The sequence below is a fragment of the Charadrius vociferus genome, unplaced genomic scaffold (assembly GCF_000708025.1).
Source record: "Charadrius vociferus isolate BGI_N301 unplaced genomic scaffold, ASM70802v2 scaffold472, whole genome shotgun sequence".
In the NCBI taxonomy this organism is placed as follows: Eukaryota; Metazoa; Chordata; class Aves; order Charadriiformes; family Charadriidae; genus Charadrius; species Charadrius vociferus.
In genome coordinates, this window is record NW_009647735.1 from 9361854 (window position 1) to 9378920 (window position 17067).

Genomic DNA, 17067 nt, shown 5'->3' on the forward strand with positions numbered 1-17067 from the left:
CCCTCACCCTGCTGGCCACGCTGCTGGGGATGCAGCCCGGGATGCCGGTGGCTTTCTGGGCTGCGAGCACACATTGCCGGCTCATGGTGAGCTTCTCAAGGCATAGTTTAAAGGCACAATAAATGAATGTAAACCTAAAGAAGCACAGCCACATTACAGTGGTTTCAAATGAGAGAATCTTATAAGTCAGAAACATAACTATAATTATTCAAAACTTCTAGAAACATATTTTAAACTGTATTCCTACCTTTTAGCCTAGGAATAATGATGCAAACTGTAAAACCTTTTGAAACTCAAACCCTTCAGGTGGTGGTCCTGTCCACAGCGAAGGATCTGCCTAGCATGCAAAACAAGCAGCTATCCCTGAGACAGCGGGCACATTCAAGAGCATCCAGCATGCTGTCCCTACTGGGACAGTTTAAGAAATAACATCACTGGTCTAAATGGCTGCTTTGGAAAAAATAACCCAAAAGAGGCAAGGCAGGAGACAGATGGAGGCCTTGCAGGATAAGGCTGTACCCAGTAACTCACTAGCATGAGTCCTGCAAAACACGGTGGCTATCTGCCCACAAATCCTGGAATACCAACCTCAGTCTTCTTCACGTTACAAAATTAACCCGCCCTACTCCTGAAATTCAACATCTAACCTCCTTTTATAATTATCCTTCTGCTACACTCATATCGTGCATGAAGGCTAATCCATCTTCTAATAAATAGTTTGTCCATTTTTTAGGGAAACTGCTGTTACTAAGTCGCACATTATCATAATTGGTTTGTACAAGGTAAGTAAACGATTCATGCATCTATCGCTAGCACATCCTTCAGATAATGTAAGAAAATCCTTAGAAGTGGGAGGAAAGGGCTTCTGTACTAAAAATCAACATCAGCACAACCATTTCAGACCTCTGGAGGGTGATGTGGGGTGGCTGGAGTTTCACTTGTGCACTTCATGCACTGCAGTGACTGTGCAGGGCCACCACGTGCACTGCCATGGGCAAGCACCTGAACTCCTGCATGTAACGATGGCAAGAGCAGCACTGGAAGGAGCCAGGATGCCCCAGGAAGCAGGGAGATTGTCCCTCCTGAGCCTTGCATCCACTTGTGGAACATGCAGTAAGACTTGTACTCAGTTTAGTGAGTGGCTCCTGTACAGACCACGAATGGAAAATTTCTTCCAAGAAAAAAAAACACCTTTGCCAAATGGTGGGGTGATGCCATATAGCTCAGCTTCTCTTAGAAGGACATTTCACACACGTGCTCAAAAACTCTAAAGAGTAATGCCCAATTATGCACTTCCTACAAGCTCTTAGCTATAAATAAATTAAGGAGACTCTGGGACATGCCAAGCCTTTCACCCCAGGGATCCCTGCACTTACTCTTCTCCTGGCTGCCTAGCAGAGCAGCTCGCAAACATTTTGTACCACTGATCACTCTTGACCTTTTCTCATCCACCCCTACCAGGAATGAGCTACTGAGCACTTACCATGACCCCACAGATGTCTCCAGTTCAGAAATGCTGGGTTGATAGCAGGGGGATTCCAGCCAAAAGAGGGCTGCAGAGGGGGTCAGGTGCAATAGCAGATAACAGAGCATGGAGACAACGGGTACAACCCACACAACAGGGATGAGCCTCTGGATGTGGAGGGCCAGTCAATGGATCATGTGGACAATGGTCCATCTACACTAGCGGTGCTGCCAAGGTCAGAAAGACCAACCCCCCAGTATCAGAACCACCTCCACAAGGAAGAAAAGATGGATTACACTTGTAGGCAACTCCCTTCTGAGGGGAACAGAGGGTCCAATATGCCAGCCAGAACCTCCTCTTCGGGAAGTCTGCTGCCTCCCTGGGGCCTGGGTTAAGGACATCACTAGGAAACTTCCAAGCCTGGTATGGCCCTCAGATCATTACCCATTACTGCTCTTCCATATGGGTGGTGATGAAGCTGCAACATGTAGTCCAAGGGGGATCAGAGAGACTCCAGGGCCTTGGGATGGTTGATAAGGGAATCTGGAGCACAGGTTATTTTTTCTTCTCTCCTCCGAGTTGCAGGAAGCGACATTGGAAGAAGCAGATGGACCCAGTCTATTAATACACGGCTCTGTGGCTGGTGTCAACACCACAATTTTGGGGGTTTTTAATAACCTACATGGCACCAGGCTTGCTGGTGTCAGATGGGGCTCACCTTTCTGAAAGGGGCAAGAGGGTCTTTGCTCAGGAGTTAGCGGAGCTCATTGACAGAGCTTTAAACTGGGCTTGAGCGGGCAGGCAGACAGTATCAGGCTTTCCCACGACAAGCTGCGGGACAACACGCCAAGATTAGAGGGACAAGGTGATAGTGAGGGCCTGCAGCCTGTTGCTCTGGGACGTGTTGGCTACACCGCAGCACACTTGAAGTCTTATGGAGATGAGAAAAGGGCTCCTGAAGTATTAGGAGCCAAGAGGGAAACAGCAGTGAAATATCTCAAAGGAATTAAGGGGTGTTCCACAAAGAAGGTAACACAGCCAACAGCCCAGCTGAAGTGCCTCTACGCCAATGCCCACAGCATGGGCAACAAACAGGAGGATACAAAGAAGGTAACACAGCCAACAGCCCAGCTGAAGTGCCTCTACGCCAATGCCCACAGCATGGGCAACAAACAGGAGGATCTGGAAGCCACTGTGCTGCTAGGTGGCTATGACCTCATTGCCATTCCTGAGACCTGGTGGAACAAATCCCATGGCTGGAGTAACACTATCGATGGCTACAGGCTGTTCAGGTGGGACAGGTGAGGAAGGAGGGGTGGAGGTAATGCCCTCTACATCCAAGAAATAGACAGAGTGTGAATAGCCGTCTCTGAAGAATAGCCATGAGCAGGTTGAAAGCCTATGGGTAAGAATAAGAGACCAAGGCACAAATGGAGCCTTGTGGTTGGTGTTTACTACAGGCCACCCAACCAAGTAGAGCTTATTCACGAAGCCTTCTTACTCTAGCTACAGGAGGCATCACACTCACAGGCTCTCGTCCTGCTGGGGGACTTCAACCACCCCAACATCTGCTGGAAAAGTAGCACGGCAAGCTGTAAGCAATCCAGGAGACTCCTGGAGCACACAGAGGATAACTTCATCAGCCAGGTAATAGACAGCCTTACCAGAGGGGATGTGATACCGGACCTGATGGTCACCAACGCAAGTGAGCTAATCGGTGATGTCAAGATTGGAGGCAGCCTGGGCGGCAGGGGTCATGCACTGGTGGAATTCACAGTCCTGAGGGATATGGGGCAAGCGAAGAGTAAAGTCAGGACCCTGAATTTTAGGAAAACAAAATTCTAGCTTTTCAAGGAATTAGTCAATAGGACCCCCTGGGAAACTGCCCTTGGGGACAAGGGAGCAGAACAGAGTTTTCAGATCTTTAAGGACGGTTTCCATCGAGCACAAGAGGTCTTAATCCCCAGGTGTAAGCGATCAGGAAAGGAGGACAAGAGACTGGCATGGCTGAGTCAAGACCTGCTGGTAAACTAAAGAAGGAAAGGCCCAGGCAGTGGAGGCAGGGACAGGTATCCTGGGAAGAGTATAGGGATGCTGCCCGGTTGTGTATGGATGAGGTCAAGAAGGCCAAGGCACAGCTGGAGCTGAACTTGAAAATGGACGCAAAGAATAATAAGAAGGGCTTCTACAGGTATGTCAGCCAGAAAAGGAAGATCAGAGAAAGCGTACTCCCCTAATGAGCAAGACTGGCAAACTGGTAAGAACAGACGAGGAGAAGGCTGAGGTACTCAACAACTTTTTTGCCTCAGTCTTCATTGGCAACTTCTCTCCCCCCACCTCTTGAGTGGATGGACTGCAAGGCAGGGACTGGGGGAGCAAAGTCTCTGCCACTGTAAGAGAACAGGTTCGTGATCACCCAAGGAACCTGAATGTACAGAATTCTACGGGACCTGACAAGATGCACCCCAGAGTCCTGAGGGAATTGGCTGATGCAGTTGCCGTGCCACTCTCTGTGATATCTGAAAAGTCATGGTGGTCAGGTGAAGTCCCCAGTGACTGGAAAAAGGGAAACATTGCACCCATTTCTAAAAAGGGCAGAAAGGAGGACCTTGGGAACCATCAACCTATCAGCCTCACCTCTGTACCTGGGAAGATCACGGAACAGATCCTCCTAGAATCTACGCTAAGGCACACGGAGGACAAGGAGGCGATTTGAGACAGCCAGCACAGCTCCACCAAGGGCAAGTCCTGCCTGACCAACCTCGTGTCCTTCTATGACGGAGTGACTACATCAGCGGACAAGGGAAGAGCTACAGATGTCATCTATCTGGACTTTGTAAGGCCTTTGACATGGTCTCCCACAACATCCTTCTCTGTAAATTGGAGAGATATGGATTTGATGGGTGGACTGTTTGGTGGATGAGAAATTGGTTAGATGGTTGCATCCAGAGGGTAGTGGTCAACAACTCAATGTCCAGATGGAGATCAGTGACAAGTGGTGTCCCTCAGGGGTCCATATTGGGACCAGCACTGTTTAATATCTTCATCAATGACACAGTGGGATGCAGTGCAGCATCAGCAAGCCTGCAGATGACACCAAGCTCCGTGGTGCGGTGACACGCCTGAGGGATGGGATGCCATCCAGAAGGACCTGGACAAGCTCAAGAAATGGGCCTGTGTGAAGCTCATGAGGTTCAACCAGGCCAAGCGCAGGGTGCTGCACCTGGGTCAGGGCAACCCCCAGTACCAATACAGGCTGGGGGATGAAGGGATGGAGAACAGCCCTGCTGAGAAGGGCTTGGGGAAACTGGTAGGTGAAAAGCTGGACATGAGCTGACAATGTGCACTCACAGCCCAGAAAGCCACCCGCATCCTGGGCTGCATCCCCAGCAGCGTGGCCAGCAGGGCAAGGGAGGGGATTCTGCCCCTCTGCTCTGCTCTCATGGGACCCCACCTGGAATACTGTGTCCAGCTTTGGAGTCCTCAGCACAAGAAGGACAGGGACCTGTTGGAGCAGGTCCAGAGGAGGCCATGAAGATACTGCGAGGGTTGGAGCCCCTCTGCTGGGAGGACAGGCTGGGAGAGTTGGGGTTGTTCAGCCTGGAGAAGAGAAGGTTCTGTGGAGATTTTACTGTGGCTTTCCAGTACCTAAAGGGCTATTAGGAAAGGTGAAGACAAACTTTTTAGCAGGGCCTGTTCTGACAGGCTTTAAACCAAAAGAGGGAAGATTTAGACTAGATATAAGGAAGACTTTTTGGGGTTTTTTTTTTTACACTGAGGGTGGTGAGCCCCTGGCCCAGGTTGCCCAGAGAAGCTGTGGCTGCCCCATCCCTGGAAACATTCCAAATCAAGTTGGACGGGGCACTGAGCAACCTGATCGAGTTGCAGGGGGGTTGGACTAGGTGGCCTTTAAAAGGTCCCTTCCAACCCAAACTATTCTATGATTATAAGTAATGGCACTGAGCTTTAGTGTACAGCTTTCTCAGGAACTAACTCCCAGCAAAGCTAACAAAAGGAATAACTCGAGCATATACAGCTTTGAAAACTTGCACACATATTAGCATGGTGAGCTGACAATCCTGAGGGTTATTAACATAGGGAAAACATAAGAATTTGAAAAAAGGCATTAGCATCTAAGCCACACTGCAAGGCTACAGCACCTCACTGGGAAACATCACAGGACCAGTCTGTAGTGTTTACCCAAGGAGATGCACGTGGATCAGAATGGGAGTTTGCTGGAGGAAAACCTTGTGACCCGGCCTGTTTAGAAGCAGATATAACTGTTTATACATCTTTAAAATGTCAGCATTGCATTGCTTTTTTTTTTTAATCAGTATTTATGTTGTGCTTATATATGTTTATATTCTCTTGTATTTAGAAATCAGAATTTCACAGCCTTCTTTGTATCTGTGATTTAGAAATGGAAGTATTTTCACCGAGAGAAGGGTTTGCAGAATTCAATGAATATGTTGGCACAGAGTCAAAAGAGCATGTTTGGACAACCCGGGGCTTAGAAAGTCCCCCCAGCTGACTTTAACAAGCCTCCTGGTCTCACCTTTATTGATGCTTCCTTTTTGAACTAGTTTTGAGAAGTCAGGCTTGTTTTCTCTGGAATTTTCAAATGTATTTGAAAAATGAAACATTAAAATAGGACCACAGGAATAATTCATCAGACAATAATCTATATACTGAATGCCCTGTGCAGTCAGAGACATCTGGGCTGAACGCTATAGCCACAACCAACTGGTGTCTACAAGTACAAATCAATCTATCCCCAAATGGAGTTCTCAAGGAAGAAAAGGCATCATTCAGCAGTCGGGGGCCACGGCTCTGTCTAGTGATGCTTCTTCCTGGTTCAGTGACAACACAAGGTGAACAACTATGAATAATAAAAAAAAGGTACCAAATGGAAAATAGGCTGTAGCGAGTGTGGCAAGAATGACCACCTGAGAACTGAAAGATGAACTCTCATGAGAGTCAGGTGCAGCGAGAATGCCGAAACACCTATACAAGCTCCAAACCACAAGCAGGAGGTCCTCCGTTTCTTGGCGCAGGCAAACTGCAGCCAGAAGCATTTCAGGAAGGTAAGCACAGGTAATAGCTTTACTGTAGGGATAACTGGGTTAAATTGAGCCACGTTATAAAGGACCGAGACTGAATTATTTAACCTTCCTTTCTGGCCATATGTGCTGTGAATGGCTGATAAGTCGTAGGAAGAACATGCTACTTTTAGATCTCTTGACTTCCCTGCTCCAGGGCCCCTGTGTCCTGTGAAGCAAACAGGAAAATAATACTTATTGCTACCGGGAAGCCGGGAAACATGGGTTCTGTCTCTGCCTCTGGTGCTGGCATGATGAATTACTTTGGGCTAACCATTTAAGCTCATAGCCCATCCTTTAAAACATCCCTAACAATTCCATGCACATTTGGGAGGTGCTTTGGAAAATGGCAATGCTGCATAGACCCCATCAGTGTCTGCCTGCAACACCATAGACTCCAAAACCAGAAAGGTCTGTCCAGGCAACTGTGACAACCAAGGTCTGTGGTCACCTGGGAGATACAAATATTGTGAACAGAGCTCCTCAAGAAACACCGCAGTTGGTGTCAAGTGATGAGCTCGTGTGCCATCAGGAGCGATCAGAGCTGCACGGGCTCGGGGGTCACAAAGCCGTGGGAGCGCACCAGCACCTAGAGGCACACGGAGCCACACCAAAGTCATTGCAGGCCTTATGGCACCCTTCCCCACCTCTTGCTCCTTCCAGTGATTTTCTTCCTAATGAAATTCTGCCTTTTATCAATAATTTCATAAAACTTTATATCCAAGTTCAGTTTTCTATTTATACCCATTTTACTCATTTATGTGTTTGGAACAATTCTAAAAGAATTCTAGCCTGTACATTTGCCAAAATTTGATAAATCTGGTTTCTGTTCAAAGGTCCACAGCAAGTAACACAGAACAGGCCCGTCAAGCCCACACTCGGACCACTAGCTTCACTCCTCTGCCTTCCTCTTCCACCTCTGGAGACCACCTCTGCTACGTGCCCACAGCGCAATCTCCCCCTTTCTTTTGCCTCACTGTTCCCTGCCCTGCTGCTCCCAGGCGCAGCATCCCTTCCCTGGGAATCCACCTAAATACCAGTTACGAGACCTCTCAATACACAGGATCTCACGTACGGGCACTGAGGACTTTGTGAAAACTGAACCGGTATTAACACCAGAAAGCCGTTAGGTGACCATGAAAGCAGTGGGTCTTTTCTTCACACAAAACCACACCAGGAACCTGCACGCTGGGGGTGTCCCTCTGCTTCTCAGCAGCAGCATGAGCCCATCTATGCTTTGGGCAGCACCTGAATGAGTCAGAGCACAAAGGAGTCAGTTGTTTAAACCTGGATTCATCAGCAAGGTCCAGAAACCCCAGTGGAGATAGTGAGAGAGGAACGAGATATCACAGCTGACAAACCACGGCACCGAAGGGGGACCTGCTCCTCCTGGGGCTGAAGAGACAGTTTCTCGCACAGCAGCTGTCAAAATCTTGCTCTGAAACAGCTCAGCAAGCTTTGCCTCAGCCTTGTCCTACCTTGGACAGCTGGGGACAGCTCTGTGCACTCTCTTTTTCCCCTGGGAGCTTCAAGAGCTCGTGTGCACCCAAGGTCCGTCCTGGAGCACAGGGAGCAGGACACTGTCCCCTTCTGCACACATGACCTATTGGGAGGTCCCCGTCTTCTCCTCCGCTCTCCTTTTGCACTCTCTTAGCCAGTAGGCAGCAGAGCGAGGGGGGGGAAGCACTGCCGAGGAGCCCAATGGTCAGCGCATCTGCAGAGCGCACGGTGCCCCCATCCCCGCTCTTCGGCCATGCAAGCGCCCTGCGCTGGGCTGCCGGGATGCCACAGCTGCTGCTCCAGCTGCCGGCTGAGGTGTCCATCCAGCATCTTCCAGCTGGCCAGAGCAGCAGACTTTGCCCCCTGGTCCTTTTGCAGGACACTCACTGGTGCGTTGCGACTGCTCAGCCTGAATACATTAACCCAAGAGAATTAAAGAGGTTTATCTGAACTGGAGCTAGAAGGAAAATGACTAAGAAGCTTTGGCAGGTGGGGTGAAACCTATCATTAATTTTAGTAGTGAATGATCTAAAATATATACACACATTGTCCTTTTTACAGAGAGACTGGGTTTCTCTAGTGCTGCTTTAAAAATGTCATGCTAGCTCCACCTAGCACATTGAACGCTTATACGAGCACTGGTGAATCATTCAGGATTAAGTATGGTCACTTTTGTTCAGTTTAATCAACCGGTTATTTTTTGCAATTCAGACTAATGCTTCCATTTAATTCCTTTCACAATCTCCCACGGGAAAAATATGGCCTTCAGCTAATCTCTTAAGGGTACATTTACTAAGTACGCAAAAGATTTTACAAATAACTGAGAGGGAAGGCAATACTTTGTTATGCATCATGTATATTTTAAAAGTCCATTAGAGTTCTCCAGATTTATCATGATACCAGAACCCAGATGGATATTTAATACCAGTACAATTTAAAAGGTCAATGCAGAAATCCAAGTGACTGATCCGACATTGCCCGGACAACAGAAGTGCTTGGGCCACCCCTTGCAAACGCTGCCTAATGACTCATACCTTGCAAGCTCTGCTGGTTCCAACTGGATCAATATTATCCCATTAAAAGTTTCTGCTCAGTAGCTGTGCAGTACAATCACTAAAACAGAATTCCTGGAATACTAATTCCAAAGGAAAAGGCAATCAGACATAATACTACTCCTACAGCCTGCCTAATTTTTTTTGTGATTGGCTCTGCACTAAATTTAACAAAAGAAATTGGCAATCAACAAGCAGTATTTTTGACAACAGACAAAATAAAAGTGGTTTTGGAGAAGGGACGAGCATGGAGGTAAGCCACGGGCTTACCTACAGAAATCCAGGAGGGATTACTGTGGCATCTAAGAGGACAACTGCCCTCCTAGCCGGGTTAACGAGGGGGAGCACTGCTGGTAATCGCCTCTGAAGTACAGAAGGAAGCCTTCCCCACACCACAGATTTTCTGCATGCTCTGCTTAGTCGTTCAGATGGAAGGGGTTCTTGCTGAGCATCCGAACACGAGTAAGCAAAAGATAAATCATTCCAGGGACATTTTCCAATGTCTTTAACACAAGTTTCAGAGAAAACTTCGCTGCCATTCAAACGGCTGGTCCTATGGGCCAAAACATGATGTCTGGGACATATTCTTTTTTGGCTTTGGTAAGTCAGGGAAGGCTGGGAAGATTTAAGGGCATCATATGAAGTTTACATCATTTGCACGCCCCTTCCGTGGGCTTGGGGCTTTGTCATTCAAGGGATTTGTGGTTCAAGTCCATGGGCTTTCTCATCAGAAGGGTCATTCCACTTTTTGCTGGCAGCTGTGGTGTTTCAGGTGGGACGGGAATGGCCCCATGCCAGGGGCAGAGCAGGGGCATCCAGGGAACAACCTGAGTCTCACCAAACTCACACTGCAACCCTGGTCAGTACTAGGTTCAAGCGCTTCTGCTTAGAGGCCAAATTGAGGATCTAGGGACTCATAAGGATGTGTTGAGAAACTCCCAGGCAAGGGGAGAGTGATGGGCAGAAATTACTTGGATTTGTGGAAAACGGGCTGAAGTAGATGGCTCCATAGCCTTTTGCAACTACAACAGCCACAGGGAGACACAGCACAGCAATGAAGACATGGTAGAACATAACAAGAGCCACCACACATCCTCAGTATATCACCCACAAGAAACAGACTCCTCTGTATATACATTATTAGCAATCAGATTTTTAATACTTTCATTTGAAACAAACAAAAAACAAACAAACAAAAAACCCCAACAACTAACAAAATAGGAAAACCATTTTGAAGATTAGTCCTACTGCGGAGATGAGAAGAGCTGATACAAACCTTTGTCACAGCACTGAGTAATACCAAAAAGAGCCAGAGGAACGCAGACTGGAGCATACCCAACCCCCAGGGACTTAAAAAGCGAGTCCCGGGCCCGAAACCTGCACTGCCCTTCCTATGTGGGAATCCTGCTCCCGCTTTGAAAAAGCACCGTCTCTGCCGCACACACTTGGAGCAGAGCGAGCCCATATGCTCGCGTGGCTTCGGGCCCACACCGAGACACGTGCCAGTTCCACTAGGGCAAGAGGTGCTAAGTGAATCTGCATGCAGATGGGGAGTATGCATAATGAAGCGAGTGCCAGCTCTTTGGCAGGATGCTGCTCGGCTGAGAGGGTGATGCCATGTTGATAGCAGATGCTGCTAACACCTGTTGATGGGTACAGCACTCTTTTTTAAAAGCAGTCAACCGTGGGATGCAGGAAAGCATGGGGCTTGTAGGCACCTGGGGGACAGAAACACAGAATTGCTTTCCAGGTGCCAGCGGGCAGTAAACAAAGGAAAACATGCGCCGCAAGGTTACAGAGCCAGGCAGGACACAAGGGAATCTGCAACAAACAGCAGCACCGGTCCTTCAGGAAAAGAAACACCAGCCTGAAGCTGCGGGACCCAGAGTGATGGACCTCATTGCTTCATGTGCTGCAGCAGCGAAGCCAGAAACATCACCCCTGCTAAGTTTCCAAGGGAGAGGGGTTTAGCACAGAGACCGCTTTGCCTAAGCTGCACCAGGGGCTGAAATGAACTGTTTGAAAGAACAGAAGGATTAGGGCTGCGTAGACAATAAAGAGGAAGAAAGAACGTTTCCCTTTCTGAATAGCCCAGCTGGGAGGCTGTATGCAAACTGCCCGAGACTACAATTTCAGCCCAAACGTGTTGCCACTGCTCCTGTAACGCCTGCCTGATGTCTTCTGGCTACCTCCTACTCACTAGTCCTTCAAGCCATTCAGCTGGCCCAGGACAGAAGCCTCAGCCTATGCACACAACTGTAGAGCTCAGCCAAGAAGCTCTCTAGGCGTGAGCCAGCGGACTAGCACCAGACAAACCTGGAAGGCCACAACACAACATTCCCTCGGAGAGCACTGTTGACTCTACTTCATTTTTCTCCTTTATCCATATCCCTAGACAGGGAGCGTCCCAGACGTCAGTAGTACGGTGATACAACATAACGTAGGAAGCATACACTTAATTACTTGGACATGGAACAAAAAAAGGATTTGCTTCTGGCACAAAGCAGGCGCACTGAACACACACATTTTTACTTCTTTACGCCGAGGTCTCCAAGAACGTAACAGCCATATTGGGCCAAGCCAAAAGTTCGTCTAGCTTAGGCAGATGCCAAGGACAGAGCACAGGGCAGGGAAAGCAGATATGTCACGCTAATACTCTGCTGGCACTCAACCATTTTCAAGCCAGCAGCTTTCTAAGCCAGATATCATTTCTGTGTATTTCATAAACCTCATCAGATCTTGTCCCGTTCTCAATGTAAATGTAAACTTCTGTGCTCGTGACGCCTCTTGGAAAGGGCTCCCTAGGTTGACCGTCCATTGCATGAAGATCCTCCTCTGCTAAGACCAAACCCAGCAGTTGATACCTTCAGCGTACTGCTTTGGGACCAGCACTGCCTGCGAGAGCACACCACCAATCCCCACCCCTCCACCTCACTGATTTTCCACTTGTCTGCCATATCCCTCTCCACGCCATCTCTTTTTCCACACCTGCGACTCTATGCAGATTGATTCGAGGAGTTTTAGCGCTTCCTTTTCAGTATCACATTCTTAAATATCCCATCTTTTCATTCTGCTTTAGAAACCCATTCTTTACTACAATACATTAAAGGAGTCTTATTTATCTCAGTCCAGTTCAGCCCCAGCCCCTGGATAAAGTATTGAGGTAGGAAGGGAACTGTGGCTCCCAGAGAATAAAGCTTTTCTCTCCAGAAGCAGTGCCAAAAAAACTACAGACCTGGGCCGTGGCGATGAAGGACTCTGGCACCAAACAAGAGACACAGCTGGCCAGTCAGCTCTGCACGTGAGGGCAGTCAGGACCCAGTTTGCACGAGACGAAATACAGCTCAAAACAAGCATGTGTTACGGCACGCTCATTGTGCACCTCAGTTCCTTGCTTCCTGCTACATTCCTGTGAATATACTCCTCCTCCACAGCCAATTTCTTTTTAAATCCCTACTCAGAGCTGCTGCGATAACGGGGGTTTTCATTACAGATTCTCAATTATTACTAAAACCCCCAGATTTCATATAAGCACGCTTCTCTTTTCCTTCAAGATTCTATCAAACCCTGTCCCAGCTAATTATTGTCTTCTGACCGAGTTTCAAAACATGGCTTGTTTGACACCACAAAAGCCTAAAACCCAAGGAAAAAAAAAAATCTCTGGAAATGTTATCCACTACTTCTTTTAGTTTAAATTGGTTTAGTCCTTTCACTGAAAATGGGGGGGGGTGGGGGTGGATAAAATCCAGCCCTTGGGGAGAGACTAGAGAGACTTTTAATATGCAAAGTTCAGAAAGCAACAACAGGCATGTGGGGTTTGGAAGGAGCACCTCTGGCTGGCCCTGACAATAGCTCCTGTCAGTCCCCCAGCTCCAGCAGGACCGTCATCCAGCGGGCTGCGTAATTTAACAGAGATCACCTTCTGCATCTTGATCCCATCACACCACTTCATAGAGGCTAATGGAAGCAGTAGAACGGCCTTTTTAGAGCTCTTACAGTGCTGTGTTTGAACCGCTGAGGTTGACGCTGCATCCAGTCAATTGCCTATCCAATGTACTGAAATCTGCTGTCAAATGAAGCACAAAGTAAAAAAAAAAAATATTAATAAATGCATGGATGGAAGGGAGATCACCTGACCATGAAAAGCATACGGCTCAGTCAGTCCTCTTTTAAACTGTCAGGCTTTCTAAAACCCACACAACAATGGATCTAACACTCTCAGAATTCATTTTTTAGAGCTCCTTTTTTCCTAGGCTCACTCCTTCTTCTAAGGCTTGCTATTGTAAAGACTGTAAATTACTAGCAAATAATAACGCCAGCAAATCACTACGCAATATGTTCTATTGCACAAGTTTACTACAGGAAAAGGTTTTGTATTTTGCGATAACTAAAAAAGAACAGAAGAGTGCCTTTGCTCACCTTTGGCTTTTAGCAATTAAAGCCAGGCTGGATTTTTTTATCTATAATTTTTGAACTGGCTTGCCAAAAAGAGTTAAGACCCTGAAAATAAAGCCATTGCATTCAAGAAGTGTTGGAATTGCATATTTCCATGACTGCTTTTTTGAATCAAGCACCAGTCTGGCAGGGTAGACATCACGCCCAGAAAGTTGTTTTTCCCAGGGTGAGAACAATCCCTCGCACTCTAGCTGTTCTGACCTTGCCATTTTCCCCCACGCGGGGAAGCTAACTGCATAATTTGTAGAATGTCTCAAGTTATGGATTTTTTTTCTCCCCCAAAGTTAATCCCTGTAAGAAAAAGAAATTAATATGAATCAGCTAAATATGAAGAAAACAGGGCTGTTGTTAAACATTGTAACTGCAAGAAAACCATGCTTATTGTAATAGCACATGATTATCATTGCAACTGTGCAGAAGATAATTATTTCCACGAAGATGTGGCAACCTTTTGTGAAGCACAGATAGATACTTCCACCTGGAATCACCCAATTTAATATCTGCATTTTTATTGAGATATATGACAGGGGACAGGTAAGAATAACATGATGAACTTCTTGCACTCTTTGTATATGACTTATGTCCTTTACTGTATCTTGGCCTCCACACGTGCCATAAATCAATGAAAGGGGAGAGTAATAAAAGAGAGACACAGAAAAGATGAAGGACTCATATTCAAGTCCTCCCACAGAAGGCAGACAAACGTCTGTGGGCAGATTTGGGTTAAGAGGAGCAGAACGGAAACATGAAAAGCATCAGCCAACCAAAATAATGGAAAATCCCCAAACCAGAAGTACATACAGATGGCCCTGGGAAACTGGCAGGGACTTCTCCACAGGAGTATTGTCCGAGGACCAAGATGTCTCAGGGCTTTTAAGTCAGAGCATCCAACCATGAGGTTCCAAAGCCTGTCAACATCCAAAACTAGCACAATGGGTATAAAGTGAAAGAGGAACCAGGACGCACTGATAAATGTAGTGAAACTGCCTTGAAAACACAAGAGCTAAGAGATTAGCAAGCTAGACAATACTTTTTCCTCCACACTGTCATGGTTGATTGTTTAAAGCCTGTCAGAAGCTCCTCTGGGAAACCCTTCATAGATATACTGAGAGCAGTGAGAGAGCAGGGATTCAGTCAATATTTAATAACTTTATTACTCAGATAGTACCATACGAAATTAATAGAAAAATTACAACGACATTTGGGGAAAAGCGCTTTTCTTTTGCAATAACAATCAAGTAGTTTGAAATATTTTGAAAAGGTTTTCTCTTTTTAATATTTAAATGAGGCAAACACCTGCGTTAAAGCCGTAGCAGAATCTCGAGTACACTTCAACTACCAGAGAGTTTCCAGAAACTGAAATCCTTCTCCGTCGCCAACACCAAAAGTTTTCTTTTTCCTCATCTCACTTTTCTTTTTCAAATCGTGAGATAATATGCGACCGCACTGAAATCATTAGCACCACCCACCGGGCAGATCCGCCTGGCACCACACGCTCCTCCTCGCCAAGACAGCCCGTTGGAGGCTGGATCTGGACACCAGGGAAGAGGCTTGCAGAGCACCCACAGCCCTCTGCCGCACAGCCTGCGCTACGTGTCTTTCTCGAGGAAAAAAGGCAATTTCTGAAGGGAGCGCAGGAGCACATTTGGTTTTAGCTCCTACATCACAGCAGTGAAACTGCTCTTGGAATGCTGCGCACGTATTGGGAAGTTCACAACTTTAAAAGAATGATGGAACATGAAAAAAACCATAGAAATAGCCAAAAAGCATTCGAGAGACTGTGCTTCGCAGCCAGACAACTCAAAGAGCTTCTTACAGAAAAACTAATACCAAGCAGTGACTTGTAGAAGTGCATGAACAACTTTCTTGGAAAACATGCACGTGTCTAACTACCGGCACAGACAGCTTCTGTAATTCAGCAGAGAAAGCAAAGGGAATAAAAAACAGTGTCACGAAGTTGGAATGACTGAGTCTGGTATTAAACTCTACCAATCAATACACTCACAGTACTCTCAAATTCATGTGTCTCCTGGAAGACTGGGAGCACTTCTTTCATTGCTCTTCTGTATCTGTCTTCCTCCAGCCAACACTCTGAAGAAAATAATTATTTTATATCTTCTCTCCTCATGCACCAAGCTCCAAATTGCAATATAAATTTCATTCTCCCAAAGAGTTGGTAATTCACCTGCCTTTGCTTGCCCCTATCATCATCCAAGGAGCAGTGGCACTCTCAGAAGTTCATTTGATTGGCAAATGCCTGAGGTTTTCTACTGGTCTTTAAATGCACTCTGAATCTAATAAAACCTTCAACACCAGGACTGGAATATTTCATACACTGCAGTTTTATTTCATTTCTTATTTATCTGACTACTGCCAAACAAGAGAATATTTCATGAAAGCTAATACAGCCCTAAACAAGATATGAACCATTCTCAAAATAATCTGTGTGTATGTGCGTGCACACACGCAAGTCCCCATATCCTACTGTTTAATTCTCAATGAAGATGTTTGCTCCGTTTTAAATATTCTGACTGAAGACACTCTGCTTCAGAAATATCTCTATAAATATCCCCAGGAGGAAATTTGACATATACAGTATAATCCCTTTGCTATCTAGACTTGATCCTGCACAGAAATTGTCTGTTGCATTAAAAAAAAAAACCTAAACACACACACACAAAAATCAAATAAGATTCTTTTTGCACCCTGCTTACTATTTCTGAAATTTGCATTTTATACTGTGCATGTGTAGACCACAACATCATCACGAAGTGGTGTTATACTTCTGCTTAAAAAAAAAAAACACCAAACCCTGCCCCCAAAGCACAGAATCGTGGAATGGTTTAGATGGGAAGGGACCTTAAAGATCATCTCATTCCACCCCCCTGCCCTGGGCAGGGACACCTACCCCCAGCCCAGGTAAGATAAGGGAATAAAAGTGTGTGTACACACTGGACCAGACCACAAAAAGCAGCTTTCACAGTCACTGTAGAAGAAACAGCACAATATATTTTGATGGTCTATTTGGGACATTTTCATAGAATCATAACATGGTTTAGGCTGCAAGGGACCTTAAAGATCCTCTAGCTCCAACCCCCCTGCCCTGGGCAGGGACACCTCCCACCAGCCCAGGTTGCTCCAAGCCCCGTCCAACCTGGCCTTGAACACCTCCAGGGATGGGGCAGCCACAGCTTCTCGGGGCAACCTGCCCCAGGGGATCACCACCTGCACAGTGAGACATCATCCTAACATCTAATCTAAATCTCCCCTCATCCTATTTCAAGCCATTCCCCCTTGTCCTATCACTACATGGCCTTGTAAAAAGTCCCTCTCCAGCTCTCCTGTAGGGCTCCTTCAAATCCTAGAAGGGGCTCTAAGGTTTCCCCAGAGCCTTCTCTTCTCCAGGCTGAACAACCCCAACTCTCCCAGCCTGTCCTCCCAGCAGAGGGGCTCCAGCCCTCGCAGCATCTTCGTGGCCTCCTCTGGCCCTGCTCCA